The following is a 14,525-nucleotide window of genomic DNA, read 5'->3' as shown; positions in this document are numbered from 1 at the left end:
GTGGGCGCTTTACTTTGGGATCTGTCTGGTTGTTAGTGCTATGAGTTAAATCTTGCTTAGTTGACTCTGAAAGGTGTGAACCAACCTCAGAAAGAATGTGTAGACTTAGGCAGGAGGCGTGCATAAAAATTGGTCTGGTTTTGACCACATAGTGAAGCTGATTGTAGATCGATCGGAAGATCTGAGCAGTGTTGGTACGTCTCCTTGCATGGTTAGAGGAAAGCACCCTGGAAAGGATGCTGAGTTTGCAGTCCTGGAAACCCCTACCAGCTTGTTCATTCTGTCTGCCCCCCTTTTCTAGGCGCTCTTGGCAGGCCTGATGCATTTGTTTTATTGGTTGGCAGAATGGTTTTGGGTATGACAGCCTCCCAAATAAGCAAGTCTCACACGTGCCTCTGCATTGGCTGCTATGGACACTCAAGCCTGGACTGAGTCTTAGGCCTGGCAGGACACATTTTGATGTTGACAGGAAGAGGCATGGGAATGCTGAGGAAGTGGGGCTACAACCCAAAGTCTCACCTTTCAAGAGATTCTAGAAGAGAATTTATGCTCAAGTGCAAAAGCGACTTGAAGGTTGTTAGGACTAAACTGGAGGTGTGTCTCCCCTCTGCAGGTGTGGCCCTGGGCTCTACACATGGGCAGGGAGGAAGAAGGGACGAAGATGGCAGAGGTGTAGAATCCAGAAGCGCGCTTCCCTTTTCACCATATCACCTTAGCAGCAGCTCCTCACCTCTTCTCCCAGGACTTGAGCAGACTCAGGGGCTGTTGGTGCATTGTTGCAGCAGCGACTGGCATGGGCTTCTAGGTGTCCATGTGGATTGGATCCCTTCCTTTCTGCAGGTCTCCAAAGCTGACTGATACTTAGGGCTGAGTGATAGACTCTAGAGAAGTCCTCCCCACAGTCACTGTGCCAGCTAGAGGACCCCAGCACTGTGCCTGCTGCAGCTGGTTAAAGGATACCTGACTATTGCATACATTTTTTTTTATAGGAAGGTCTATGCTACCTGTGGCCTGGTTCCTCTTTAAACAGGGCAATCAGCAAGGATTAGAGAAACCTCTCCAGAGCCCCACCCCCCTGCTGCAAATCTGCCTGCTGTGCTCTTAGCCTCTATGTAGGCGGGGAGTTAGGTGACTCCAACTCAACCAGACAGAGCCAGTTGAACTTGAATTTACCTTTTTGGGATGTTTCAACTTGATTGGGATTTTCTGTTTGCTTCAAAACTTACATATTAAAAAGAACTGAATTGAGGCTAGTCACTGGCCTTGCAAAGCCTCACCCCTTCCCTTCTCTCCCCTCCCCTTTCCTTTCCTCTCCTCTTCTCCTTTCCCTTCCCTTCTCTCCCCTCCCCTTTCCTTCCTTCCCGATCCTTTTTTCCCTCCCCTCCCCTCCCCTCCCCTCCCCTCCCCTCCCCTCCCTTTCCTTTCTCTTCCTTCTTCTCCCCTTCCTGCTCCTCCCCTCTCCTCCCCTCCTCTCTCCCTTTCCCTTCTCTTCCTCCTGTCCCCACCCTCCCTCACTGGCGTTTGTAGACAAGGTCATTTAAAGAAGGTCTATCCAGTCTGGAACTCATCATGCAGCCTGTGTGAGCCTTGAACCACTTGCTCCTCCTTTACGGGCACCACAAGACCTGGCTCAGACCCTCTCTTTGCACAAAAACTTGGCTGACTTCCTCATGTGGCTAGACCCAGAGAACAGCATGAACTTCCATATGTGGGAGGTTTTCCTTACCTCCCCAAATCACTGTGGGTTCTCTGTCTCCTTGTTCTCTGGATTCACAAAGCAAGTTGGAAGTGGGAAAGGCTCTTTCCGCCCCACACAAGTCTGGGGTGTTCTTTGGTAGAACTTGGTGGTAGGTGTGAAGGAAGCTTGTGAGAAATGGTGCCTTTCGTCCAGGCACCCTGGTGCTAGGTCAGCAGGCCCAAAAGAGTATTTCTGTTCCCTGTCATTGGTGTGAAAGTGGCTCAGAGCAGACCAAAGCCAAGTGTGCCTGTCCATGTTCTGACCCTAGGTTAGGGTATAAGTTAGGGTAGGACAAGTTCCATCCAGGCCTGGAGGGAACCCAGACTGTTTGTTGTACCCAGCATGGTGATGTTTTGATGACGACATGGGAAAAATAGACAGAGAAGTTGCCGTGTTTCTCATTCACTGGGATTACAAATTGCTGGTGTGGAGCCAGCTCTGTTTGGAATAACTCTCACTTGCTCATTGACTTTGGTTTTTTTATTTTGTTTGTTTTGTTTTGTAATTTAAAAATGTTGGTTTTAACTGATAAATAATGGTGTTTAGTTGTGGAATGTACAGTGGTGTTTGACTCTCCGTTCTGCCCTCCGTGTTTGCACTGATGCACACTCTCATGTGTGCACCTGCCCTCCATGTTTGCACTGATGCACACTCTCCTGTGTGCACCTGCTCTCCATGTTTGCACTGATGCACACTCTCCTGTGTGTGCCTGCCCTCCATGTTTGCACTGATGCACACTCTCCTGTGTGTGCCTGATCTCCATGTTTACACTGATGCACACTCTCATGTGTGCACCTGCTCTCCATGTTTGCACTGATGCACACTCTCCTGTGTGTGCCTGCTCTCCATGTTTTCATTGATGCACACTTGCCTGTGTGTGCCTGCCCTCCATGTTTGTACTGATGCACACTCTCCTGTGTGTGCCTGCTCTCCATGTTTGCACGGATGCACACTCTCATGTGTGTGCCTGCCCTCCTTGTTTGTACTGATGCACACTCTCATGTGTGCACCTGCCCTCCATGTTTGCACTGATGCACACTCTCCTGTGTGTGCCTGCCCTCCTTGTTTGCACTGATGCACACTCTCATGTGTGCATCTGCCCTCCATGTTTGCACTGATGCACACTCTCCTGTGTGTGCCTGCCCTCCTTGTTTGCACTGATGCACACTCTCATGTGTGTGCCTGCTCTCCATGTTTGCACTGATGCACACTCTTCTGTATGTGCCTGCCCTCCAGAGTCTATAGTGAGGTCTCTCTGGCTTTAGTTCTGAATTTCATGATTTATGTCTGCTTTTCTTTTCTTCATTGTGTTTGGTTAGGGATTTGTCAATCTTACCTATTTGTAAATTTTATTTTGAGAAGCAAAACTGTATTAGTCTGCTTTCTATCACTGTAGTAAAATACTCGAGATTAGCAACTTTCAAAGAACAAATACTTATTTTATCTTACAATATTGGAGGATTCAGTCCCTAATTGACTGGTGCCTGCTACAAGACAGCCTATCAACATGGGGAAATGGAAGCCTATTTATGTTATAGTCACCAGATTTGGGGGTGGGGGTGGGGATGAAGAGGAAAGGCCAGGGTTCTATATCCCTTTGGAGACACATTCCCTATGACCTGAAGACCTCCCACTAAACTCTACCACCTCCCTGTAGTTCCAAGCTGGAGACTAAGGGGTTAACACATGGGCCTTTGGGGGGCATTTGATGTCTAAACAGCAGAACCTTTTCTTTCATTGGTCAGTGTCTGATTTTACTGCTTTCAATTCCAGTCACGAGTTAGGGAGGACATAGTGGAATTCTTGTGACTAAGCAACCAAGATGGATTCTAAGAGGAGCAAAGGAGGATAGATGGGGGCGAAGGCTCATTTGTGGACATGTCCATGGCAGGTGCTCGTGAAGAGGGTACCACACCGGGGCAGCATTTCTACGTAAGAAGGGAATGTGCAGTAGCCAGAGGCACGTTCCTATCCTGACTTTGCACACACTAGCCATGATGGGCTCTTTGCTGCTGTCCTCGCCCCTCTGGAGAAGAATGGTATTCAAAGATATGAAGGAACTGGGGTCTGTAGTATCATCTTGCAGATGTTAATCCTGTTCTGTCTCCCCTCCTAGTTTGGCTTCATATCTGGGGCACGCAAGACCTTCATGAGCTGGTAAAGGGCAGGTCTGGCTGCAGTCTAGTAACACTAACATTCCCTGTCAGGGCTGGGTCACCGGGTGATGAGATCCTTTTGGCTGGGAATGTAATTTCAAGTTTATGTTCCCGAGGCATTAACACAGCAAGGGGATTTATGTTGTGATGAAAACTCTTTGGCCAGACAATAGCTGAGACTAATGCCCATAAATTCTTTCCCCATCGGGGGCAAGGTGGGTGGAATGAGTCAGGAAGCCATCAGCAGGGTCTCAGCCGGTTGGCATGTTTTGGCAGTAAGCCTTGGAAATTGCTTACCTCATGTTTTATCCTTGTAGGCAGAATAATCCCCAGCAGGATTCCCATTCTTAGGGCTCTAGAGGGTCGAGAAGAAAGCATCCCCTTTGTCCTTGAGAGGTCTAAGACTAGATTGACAAGTGATAGGCATGCAAATTTGTTACCCTACCAGAGGGACATCACAGGACAGTGAGTGAGTGCTGGATAACCCTGCAAGGTTCAGATGCCCGTATGCCCTTCTTTGTAAGGGGGAGGGAAATGAGGGACTGTAGGACATATTTGAGGGGCAGTGATTTTTAGGCAGAATGAATGACCTGGAAAACCATTCTTTTTGGAAGTTGAATGGACTCAGGAGGCAGACAATGGCCCATGACAAAGTCTGTCCAGGTGTGGTGGCCTCTCAGTCTTCATCCTGTACTAGGCAGGCTTAGTTCCTGAAAGTTAGAGAAACTGAAGGCAGTTATTTTCCTCTTTGGCAAGTCTAGTCTTCAGGCAGGAAAAGGTAGTCTACATACACACACTCTTCAGCACCTGCCAGCGCACAAGACATTCCATTTAAAGTCATCACATGGCGTATTGTGTCGTGGAGAGACCGTCTAAGGGCCCCTGCATCTCCAGCTACTGGATTCAGTGCTTTATCTCTTGATTTTCCACAAGGGGTTGAGTCTGCATCTGGTCAGGATGCCCTGGGGGTTCTAGAACTTCATCACCGAGCTTTGTTTCAGACATGAGTGCCAAGTGCTGAGAGGATTACTCCAGTTAACCAAGCGTTCTTCCAAGGTCATGCCATCAGACTAACAGGTGATTACTTACCGACATTGGAGCAAGGATTAGGAATTCGCCGAGCCCACCTAGGGCAGCCCACTGCTCATAGCAGTCTTGTCCTCTGCTGTAGGATTTCAGAACCTGGAAAGCTTTCCTTCCCACTTCCCACGATCACCTCATTTTCAGACCTGCCAGTCACTTCTCAATGCCAGGAGAAACATGCTGTCTAAAGACTTTATGCAATAGGAAATTGACTAATACGTTAAGTGGCTTGGTCCACATGCTACAGCATGGTTGGAAATTAAGACCTGCCTCTGCTGCAGGGTCTATAAAGCAGGGATGATTTCTTTCTGGTTTATGATGAGGACTAGGTGGGGGTCTCTGTGTAAGGGCGTAGACCAGTATCTGCCACGTAGCTTAGGTGATAGCGTCTGAATTTAGCCTTCTTTCTCAGGTGCAGCAGCTGTCACCAGGGACATCCTAAGCCGAGGTCCTCACATCCTCAGCTTAGTAGAGGCGATCTCTCCCAGGGTTCCCAAGCCTCATGTGGGTGCTCATAAGAAATGCAGTCTCTAGGTCTTCCCAGGCTGTGGGGCCAGACTCTGCTCTGTGACAAGCTAGGGGATTCTAATGGATGTCAATATTGGAGAAGCCCTGAGTGTAACTTCCCTGAGGCCTGGGCCTAAGGGTCTCTCTAGACTGTTTCATCTGTTCAAAGATAAACTCTGCTCATTATAGCTGGTGGGGTAGCTTAGTTGACTGGCAGCTCTGTTTCCTAATCAGATATTAATAAGAATTTAACATGTACTTGATGGAGTCTTCATTTCATGTCTTATGTGATATTTTATTTCTCAATTGTTTTCATTTTTCTCCATCTGTTTATATGTGTTTTGTTCTGTCTTTTTATCTGGGATGCAGGCTTCCCATTGATACCAGCATCTACGTAAATAGAGACTCAGGTGATGTTGACACTGTGAATTTAAACCCTAGTTTAAAGCACCAAATACCTCTGACTGTTCCTTAAGGGACGTGAAAATTGATTTTTGACACAGAGTCTCATTATGTAGCCTTGGCTGTTTTGGAACTTGCTATGTAGACCAAGCTGACTTTGAATTTACAGAAATCTGCCTTGAGTTTTGGAGTTAAAAGTGTTTATCTCTATTTCTGACTCAGAAACTGTTTTTTAAAAGTCTTAATTTGCTCTCATTAAAACACAGATTTGGGTTGGGGAAGTCGCACAGTTAGTAGTGTGCTTGCCAAGCAGGTATGAGAGGAATGAGGTGCTGGTTTTGATACCACAAACTGTGAGTGGGAGTTTGGGGCTAGTCTGGGCTTAAATGAGACCCTGTCTCAAGAAACAATAACAAACAGGTCAGAACAAACATAAGATTGTAATTGTCAAGAGATGAGAATTGCTCTACCAACCATAAGTTTCCCAGCCCGAGCCTGTCGCACTTGGACTTGCTCCTTGGCTGCATTGCTCATATGTGTTACACCAGCCACACTCCACCCTTTGATTTCCTGAACAGAGATGCAAATTGTGATCAGCTTTCTTGTCAGGGGAAGAGAACCTATGTGCGTAGAAGCAGGTACCTGGAGGAGGAACAGTCTGGGAATCTATGCCCAGCTCCGGGGAAGGCTGTAGATCACAGTTCTGTCCAGATTCCTTGCTTGCAGCAAGGGGAAGTGGGCGTGTCCGGCTGGGAAGTGAGGGCTCTTAGTGAAGCAATGTGCAGGATGCAGGGCTGAGGGCCCAGCTACCCTGAGAGACAGGTCTCAAAGAAAAGAAGAAAGGGAGGGAGGAAGAAAAGGAAGGAAGGAAGGAAGGAAGGAAGGAAGGAAAGAAGGAAGGAAGGAAAGAAGGAAGAAAGGAAGGAAAGAAGGAAGAAAGACAGACAGACAGACAGAAAGACAGACAGACAGAAAGACAGACAGACAGAAAGACAGACATACACAATACAACACAACAAAGGCCATGTATAACAAACACAGCAAATGTCATAATTCGGAGCTCATACATTAATTCAAAGTCAAAAGTTTTTCTCTAAGATCAAGGAAAACCAGGGCTGACAATTTCACTGCTTCTGTTGGATACCACACTAGATATCCTTTCTGGATAAACTAGACAAAAGAGGAAACAGGACACATTTAGATTGGACAGAGACTAAATCATCTCCTCTTCTTATGTGGCCTTATATACAGAAAATACTAAAGATGCCATGGGGGAAGCTCTGCTAGGACAGATACAGTTGCAGTTCACAGACAGAACACTGAGGCTGAAAGTTCAATAAAGGTGTAATGTATAAAGCCATTTCTATACACTGGCAACAGACTATCCAAAAATTAAAAAACAAAACCCTCATTTGCAATAGCTATAAAATAAAAATACTTAAATTTCCCCAAGTAAGTGAATCTCCTGGGTGGGATGAACCTTTAACACCATCAGTTCTTCTGATCCATGAGCGCTGGCCACACCTCCATTTGTATCTTTTCTTTCCTTAGTCAGTGTTTTATAGATGTCAGACCCAGGAGACCTACAGATTCAGTGCAATCTCTGTCTAGATTCCATAGAAATAGTGTGGTCTTTTGGGAAGAGTCTAGATAGATACCCCATGAAGTGGGTTAGGATCGGGACATTAAACATATTGGGAAGTGGGGCTTCCAGGAGCGTAGGACTCTTCCGGAGAGCGGGTGGCACTGTGCAAAGGAACGGCAACTGAGCATTGCCTTCGGAGCTTTCACCCTGGACGGGTCAGCTCAGCTTTTCTTCAGGGCTTCTTTCTCCTGCTGAGCAACTTGGCCCTGTCTGCATTCTCAGGGGAGCACATTCATGCCTATACCTAGTAACAGCCATTTACAGGATATGCCCCGCTGCTGGGGAAACCGAGCCTGTTTGTCTGAGAATCGTCTGCATTAGAATTTGTCCTAACCTCCTTTTTGTAAGCTGGCTACTCGGATGCTAATAAGTACGCGCTGTTAATAAAGAAGTGATCTGCTAAGGGCTGAGGCTAGACCTCTGCCTTTTTCATTCAGATTTGACTCCTGGCATGGGTTGATACCTGGAATTTTGAGGTTCTAGGGATTCAGACCGGTGGCCCAGTGTATCAGGAGAAAGGGGCCCAGCAGGCGGGTGGCATGACTGATTATTGGGTTGTGATGATGGGAAAGGGAGATTTTTTTTTTTACTGGCTGCTCTTCTGAGGTAACTGCTCTATCCAGGAAAGAAATCTCATGGTGGCAGAGGGCGGGTCTCAGCACTTGGCACACTTGCCCAGGGTTCCAGCCCTAGCACCAGCTACAACAAAATTACAAGAAAGAATAGTTTCAACTAAGTCACAAGATAGACTTAAGAAATGTTGGATTTCTAGATGATTGTTTATTTTGAGACATGGCTTCTTGGTGTCTCTCTCCTCCAGTAATCTGCTTCTACACTCCAGTGCAGTATCAGAATAATGAAGGTGGAACTCTCGTGAGTATTAAACCATGCCCTAAAGACAAGCAATGTATGGGAGAGATTTAAGTATTTCTGTTTTCCAAAGAGAGTTATTTTATGTTTCATTTTCCATTAAAATGTATTTAATTATACACACAGAGAGAGAGAGAGAGAGAGAGAGAGAGAGAGAGAGAGAGAGAGAGAGAGAGAGAGAGAAACAATAACCACGTGCGTATTTAAAACAAAAGCAAGCAGACAGAAACCTCTGAAAGCTTCGAGAAGAGATAACAACTCTAAGAAATCCATGCTGGGTATGCTGGCACACACCTGCAAGCCTAGTGTTTATGAGGCTGAGGCAGGAGGATCCTGAGTTTAACATCAGGGAGGAAGGGATGAATGGCAAGCAGGCAGGCTGTAAGCGAAAATGCTGTTTTTATACCACGTTACTAACCCTCACACAGGTGACCAATCGGGTGGTTGAAACTGGGAAGTTAACAGACAGGGTTAATGGGTATCTAAAATGGAGGAATAAAGGGGGTGCTCAGAGAGAAGGAAGAGACATCTGGTACCCAAAGAGAAGGCACAGACCATCAGGTACCCAGAGCTAGACACTCTTGTTGCTGGGGTAAGGGGATGTCACCTTCCACCAGCTGAAAGTGGAGGCCAACTTGGGTGGTGCCTTTGGGATCTAAAACTCTTTGAGGTATCTTTTTGTTTTTTGTTTTAAAGTCAGGGTCTTGCTTCGTAGCCTAGATTGGTCTTACTCACCCACCCTTGTGTGTCTTGGCATTCTGAGCTCTATGATTACAGGTGTGCCCGAGGCAGCCAGGGCTTACGCCATGCTGTATCTTTGGTGCTGGAGGCTTGTGTTTTCTTATTCAAATCTTTATACCAAATCCAAACCCTTTAATTAAATACAGTTCAGACTGAGCTGCTAATCGAGTCATCTGAAGTCTGAAATACTTTTGACTATAAAATTTAGTGATTCTAATGTTAGATTAAATGTTCAAATTTTTAGATTAGGGTGCTCAACCAGTACTCCACGCAAATATTCTCCTGCATGAAGAACTGTACAATTTCCAGTCCTTGATGGTCCTGGGGTGTACTCCTGTCGTTGGCCTTCCAGTCAAAGAGCCCCTTAGTCTGTCTTACTGTCCTCGTGGTGTCTGGTAGCAAACTCTGTTTGACCTTTCAGAAAATGATGGATCCTTTTTTTTTTTTCTTTGCTTGGTTTTAAGGTGAAGACATACCTTGTCCTTCAGACTCGGTAATATGGTTCATTGTCTCCCTGAAGACCGCTATCTACACAGTACACTGAGAGGTAGTGCTCCAGAAAATTCAATATTTTTGGGTTTTTTTTTGGGGGGGTTTGGTTTGTTCCTATTTCAAAACTTTATAAAGAAAATTCAAAGGGAGAAAATACCTCAAGGTATTTGCCCTGTCCCAAGGCAAATCCCTGTCTTCCCTCCAGGTTTTCATCCATCTCTTCCCTAACATGCTCCAGTATTCGTTGATATTCATTTGATTTAATTGACTTTTGAATGTTTGGATGTTTCTCCCATTGTAGGTTGTTTGGAGGTAGCTTCTGTTTCTGTCATGGCCTAGACTCAGCGACTCCTTTGCACCTGTGCCTTAGTCCTGGCGAGTCTTTTCATTGATAGTTTGGAGTCCAGGCCAGGGAAGGACATTTTGCCACTTGCTAGATGTGACCAAAATGTCCCCCAGAATGATGCATGCTTCTCCTGCCACCCAAGGGGCTCATGGGCCTCTTACCAGCGGACTCACTAGTGAGGCTTCTCTCATCTCCATTCCCTAGTATCTCTGGGGTGGCTCTTGACAGGGTGTGTTTCCTAGGCATGATTCAGTGTCTTGTTGCATGAGCTAAGTGTGGGTTCTTTCACGGTTAGCAAAATCTACCCATGTCATCACGCAGGAATGTCTGTGTTCTGCTTCGAAGGAAACTTGTAAGTGTTGGAAAGCAGTCATGCTGCTCACAAACCTGTGAGTAACTATGGGTCACGAAGCAGCTCTCTTTTATTTTCTCCTTATTAAGATTTCCTCTTGCCTCACGTCTCCTGGATGGTGGCATGGGTGTGGAGGGAGTGTTTAAGCCAGGGCTTTTTTGTTCTTGCTCCTGGAGCTGGAGTTACAGGTTGCTATGAGCCACCTGATACGGATGCTGGGAATCAAACTCAGGTCCTCTGAGGGCAGTGTGCACTCTTGACTGCTGTGCTCTCTCTCATTCATCCCCATATCCCCTTGCCATGTTTGTGGTGTATCAGAGAGCAGTAACACATGGAGAAGAAAATACAAAATAGAATATAGAAGTCTGTACTAGTGGAGAGAGCTAATCCATGGTCTCATCTCATCTCTTGTGAAATGCATTGCAGTAGTTCTTGGTTTATAAGACCAGTGCTCTAACTACTAAGCTACAGAGCCCAAACAGCTCCCAATGTAAACCTCCATACCTGAAACACTCTGTCTGTAGACCATCTACAAGGGCTCCAGGACCGAGTGTCTTAGAATGGGACAGTTCTGAACCTGGCTCTTATAGGTGTTACTTCTACACTGGTTGGTTGTCTTATCCAACCTACCCAGGAACACCACAGGAGACAGACATTGCCTGCAGCTCAAGGTTGTTCCATGTAAATAGGGGTGGCCTGTAACCTCTTTCTAGTGGCCAAGATAGAGCAAAACAAATCTATCTTCCTTTCTGTCCCCATTAGTAGACTGAGATGGCAGAGTCTCAGGTCTTACTATACATACCACAGTCTGAGATTTATTCATGTTATAACTTCTTACTCTTCAACCTTCATTTTTTTTTCTGTAGTTTCTCAATTAAGACACTGGACATACATCCTAACAGTTTGGGTGAAGGTTAGGGAGGGGAGGAACCCATGTAGAACCTTATCTGCATGCCTGGTAACAAGGCTGGGTCCCTGGAGGTGACCGTGGTGGCCAAGTAAGGATATGTGTTCTGAGATACTTGACAAGTCAGGACCAAGCCTGGGGAAATCAACAAGGCACAAATGGAAGAACAAAACTGGGCTTTCTTTTTAATTAGATAAGGGAAGGTGGCCAGGATTAAATGAGAGAAGAGTGGAGGGTAAAGAGGGAAAAGCAGCCACATAGGAGAAAACCAGAAGCATGGTCGGTCAAAGGGAGGCAAGATACGTGTGTGTAGCTGGTGACAGTCACAGGATGCAGTCCTCAGATACTGTGCACCACACAAGACCCCTGTCCTCCGTCCTTCCCTCCTCTGGTCAGAATCCAGGTCACCACACTGCGCATCTCCTTACTGTCAGTCACTGGATTCGTGCATCTTCCCCTTCCTCTCCCACCTCACAGATAGGCAGGTCAGACAGCGTGGAGCTGTTCCTGGAGGGACTTGGTGTATCAGCTGACCTGAACTACAGAGCATTATTCTCTATAATCAGGGTGGGTCACATCCAGCTGGTTAAGAAGGCTAAAGAGCTGAACTGAGGCCTCTCAAGACTCACCAGCCCACAGTCACATAAGCCAGTTGAAATAAGTCTTTTATACATGTATGTATAAACAGTGAGTGACCTGTCTGTTTTTCACCCACGGACTTAAGGAACTACAGATTGAACGTATTTTTATAAATTGAACATAGAGTTGCATTCTTTGTTCTTTGAACAAGATGTGATAACAAATTTTAAATTACATGTATTTGTGTGTGTGTGTGACGAATTCATGAATACATAAGGAGGTCAGATGACAACTTGCAGGAATTGGTTCTCTCCTTTTATCATTCAACCATGTGGGACCCAAGGATTGAACTCAAACTGTCAGGTTTGACTGCAAGCACCCTTACCCATTGAGCCATCTCACTGGACCAAATTATCGCACAGCGTTTGTTCTGTGTTAGGTGTTGTAAGTATCCAAGATGTAATGAGAAAATGCATAGAGGCTTCAAGGCAGTTCTGCACCTATTCATTTGAGGGACTTCAGTATCCATGGTCTTTGGTAAGGGGAGACAGGATATTTTGTAATAAGCTCTCCATGGATACCGAGGGAGGAGTGTGTGTGTCTCCACTAATAGAATCCCCAAACCTTTAATTATGCATAAAATGTGTGTCAGGGTAACTGAACACTTCGTTTGCTGCCTTGTGTTTTCTTTCCGATGGCTGTCTTGCCGCTCCCAGGCCCCAGCCTCATGCATCAGAGTAGACTGTGTTAAGTCCCAGATCTTAAAGAAAGGCCAGCCCAGAAGTTTTTCCGTGAAAGGGGATTCCTTGCCATTGTGTCTGGGCCCTCTTCACCCTGAGGTTTCTCAGAATGAGGTACAAAAGCCAGGCTGAGAACAGTGACAGCAGTGTTCACTGCTTTGTATGAGTTTTTAGGACTCTTCTAACCTCCTGGGACCGTTCTTTGTATGTGTGTCTTGAGAATTTTGCTGCATAATGCAGGAAGTACCAGTAGCTATTCCGATAAGTATTAATCTGGACTGGCATTGGGTTCCATGCTGCAAACTAGTGTGCTGAGCCCGTCCAGGTCTCAGGAGTCATGTGTTAGCTTGGTGTCTCACCATCAGCACTGTATCTACCTCCTCCATCCCTTAGAAGTTGTTATACGTACTGTCATACATGTTCTGATATGGCTGGGGTAGGAATGAGCTCAGGGGCAGAACTGAGGATCAGCACATCCGAGTAAGAGGTTGTGCGCCCAGTGCAGCTTCCGGGAGAAGTGTGCGTGTTTGCCGCAGTAACGCAGTCACAGTTGGATGGAAATACCCATGACCATTTTCTTCCACTAGATTAGCTTCTAGGGAAAAAATACAGGCTTGAGGAATCCCCTTGGAAATACCACACAGGGCAGAAAGAAATGCAGAAGTGAAGATTCGTCCCTTCTGTCTGTGCTGTGGGGGAAGGACTGAGGGAAATAGTTCTCCTCCTCCAGAGGACCTCAGAAAGAAAGGCCAGCTCCTGGGAGTCGGGAGGGCGCTTACCTGTCACATGCGAGGCTGGGTTCCTTCCATTCCCAGCCAAAAAGGAAAAACAAAGGTTAAGGACTCTAGGTGGCTCATTGGTTGAGTGTCTTGAAGTTCTTTTAACGTAGGCTCTAAAAGTTCTCAGAGCCCTATCCCCGTCCCTGTGTGTATCTTAAAAACATGATATTGAGAAACGGAATCAAGTCACATGAGAATGAGCACTGTGCACCTGCATGGTTAGAAATGTGCAGCTAGCAAGCTCTGCTGCTGAGGAGTCTGCACTGAGGGACGTGGTCATTGCAGGAGGTGGGCATCCGACTTTCGGAAGACCACAGCTGGTGCCAGTGCCTGGTTTCATCACAACTCTCCACTCTGTGCGTGCATCTTGAACACACAGTCTTTCTGTATTTGTTTTTTGTTTTTTTGTGTGTTTTGTTTTGTTTTTTGTTTTGGGTTTTTTGAGACAGGGTTTCTCTGTGTAGCCCTGGCTGTCCTGGAACTCACTTTGTAGACCAGGCTGGCCTTGAACTCAGAAATCCGCCTGCCTTTGCCTCCCGAGTGCTGGGATTGTATCTTACCTGCTGCCGCTGGATGGAAAGTGGTTCTTTGACATGGCTATGTTTGTCCTGCTAGGGCGGTAGGCTCTCCTCCATCTTGATTCTGCATCACTATTCTCTCCCTGAAGCTGCCTCAAGTGGAAGTGGGGTGATCCGAACACACAAACTCAAGACTCCCTATGTCATTTGTTAGTTGGGGTACAGTGGCAGTGGTGGTGCCCAAAATGCCAGCAGCTCTAAGTTAGTTAGTTACCTTTGGAGTCTGGAGTGGAAAGTCCCTGCTGCCCAGGCCAGCAGGGGGCGATTTAGTCTCTGAAGCCCAAATCCCAGGGGTATCAGAAGGACAAAAGGTTCCTCCCTGCGGAACCATGATGACCCGGCGACCCGTAGTGACTTCTCAGATCCCTCCTTCAGGCTGACAAGGCTTGTCTTCTTAAGAAGGATGTCAGACAGACCTTTCAGAGAAAGATCTAAATCCCAGACTGGGGTGACATGTCTGATGGGTGATTTGCCTGAGCTTGTCACTGGGAGCAAGGTGCATAGCGTGACAGGGTGTATCTCTGTGGAGGAACTGGGTCCTCCAGCTAAGAGCTGAGTCCCCACCCCCAAGCTGCTTCTAGGAAAGGTGGCATGGTTAGTGGCTTTATTG

General features: G+C 46.5%; 1 protein-coding gene across 1 annotated transcript in view; it reads left to right on the top strand.

Moving 5' to 3' along the window:
* Positions 1 to 14,525, top strand: part of Cryl1 (crystallin lambda 1) — a 132,134-nt gene that overhangs the window by 106,854 nt on the left and 10,755 nt on the right. The gene's annotated exons all lie outside the window — the stretch shown is intronic.

This window comes from Mus caroli, unplaced genomic scaffold (assembly GCF_978045245.1).
Source record: "Mus caroli unplaced genomic scaffold, Mus_caroli_1 scaffold_12, whole genome shotgun sequence".
In the NCBI taxonomy this organism is placed as follows: Eukaryota; Metazoa; Chordata; class Mammalia; order Rodentia; family Muridae; genus Mus; species Mus caroli.
The sequence above is the reverse complement of the archived record's forward strand: the minus strand, read 5'-3'. Positions and strand labels throughout refer to the sequence as shown.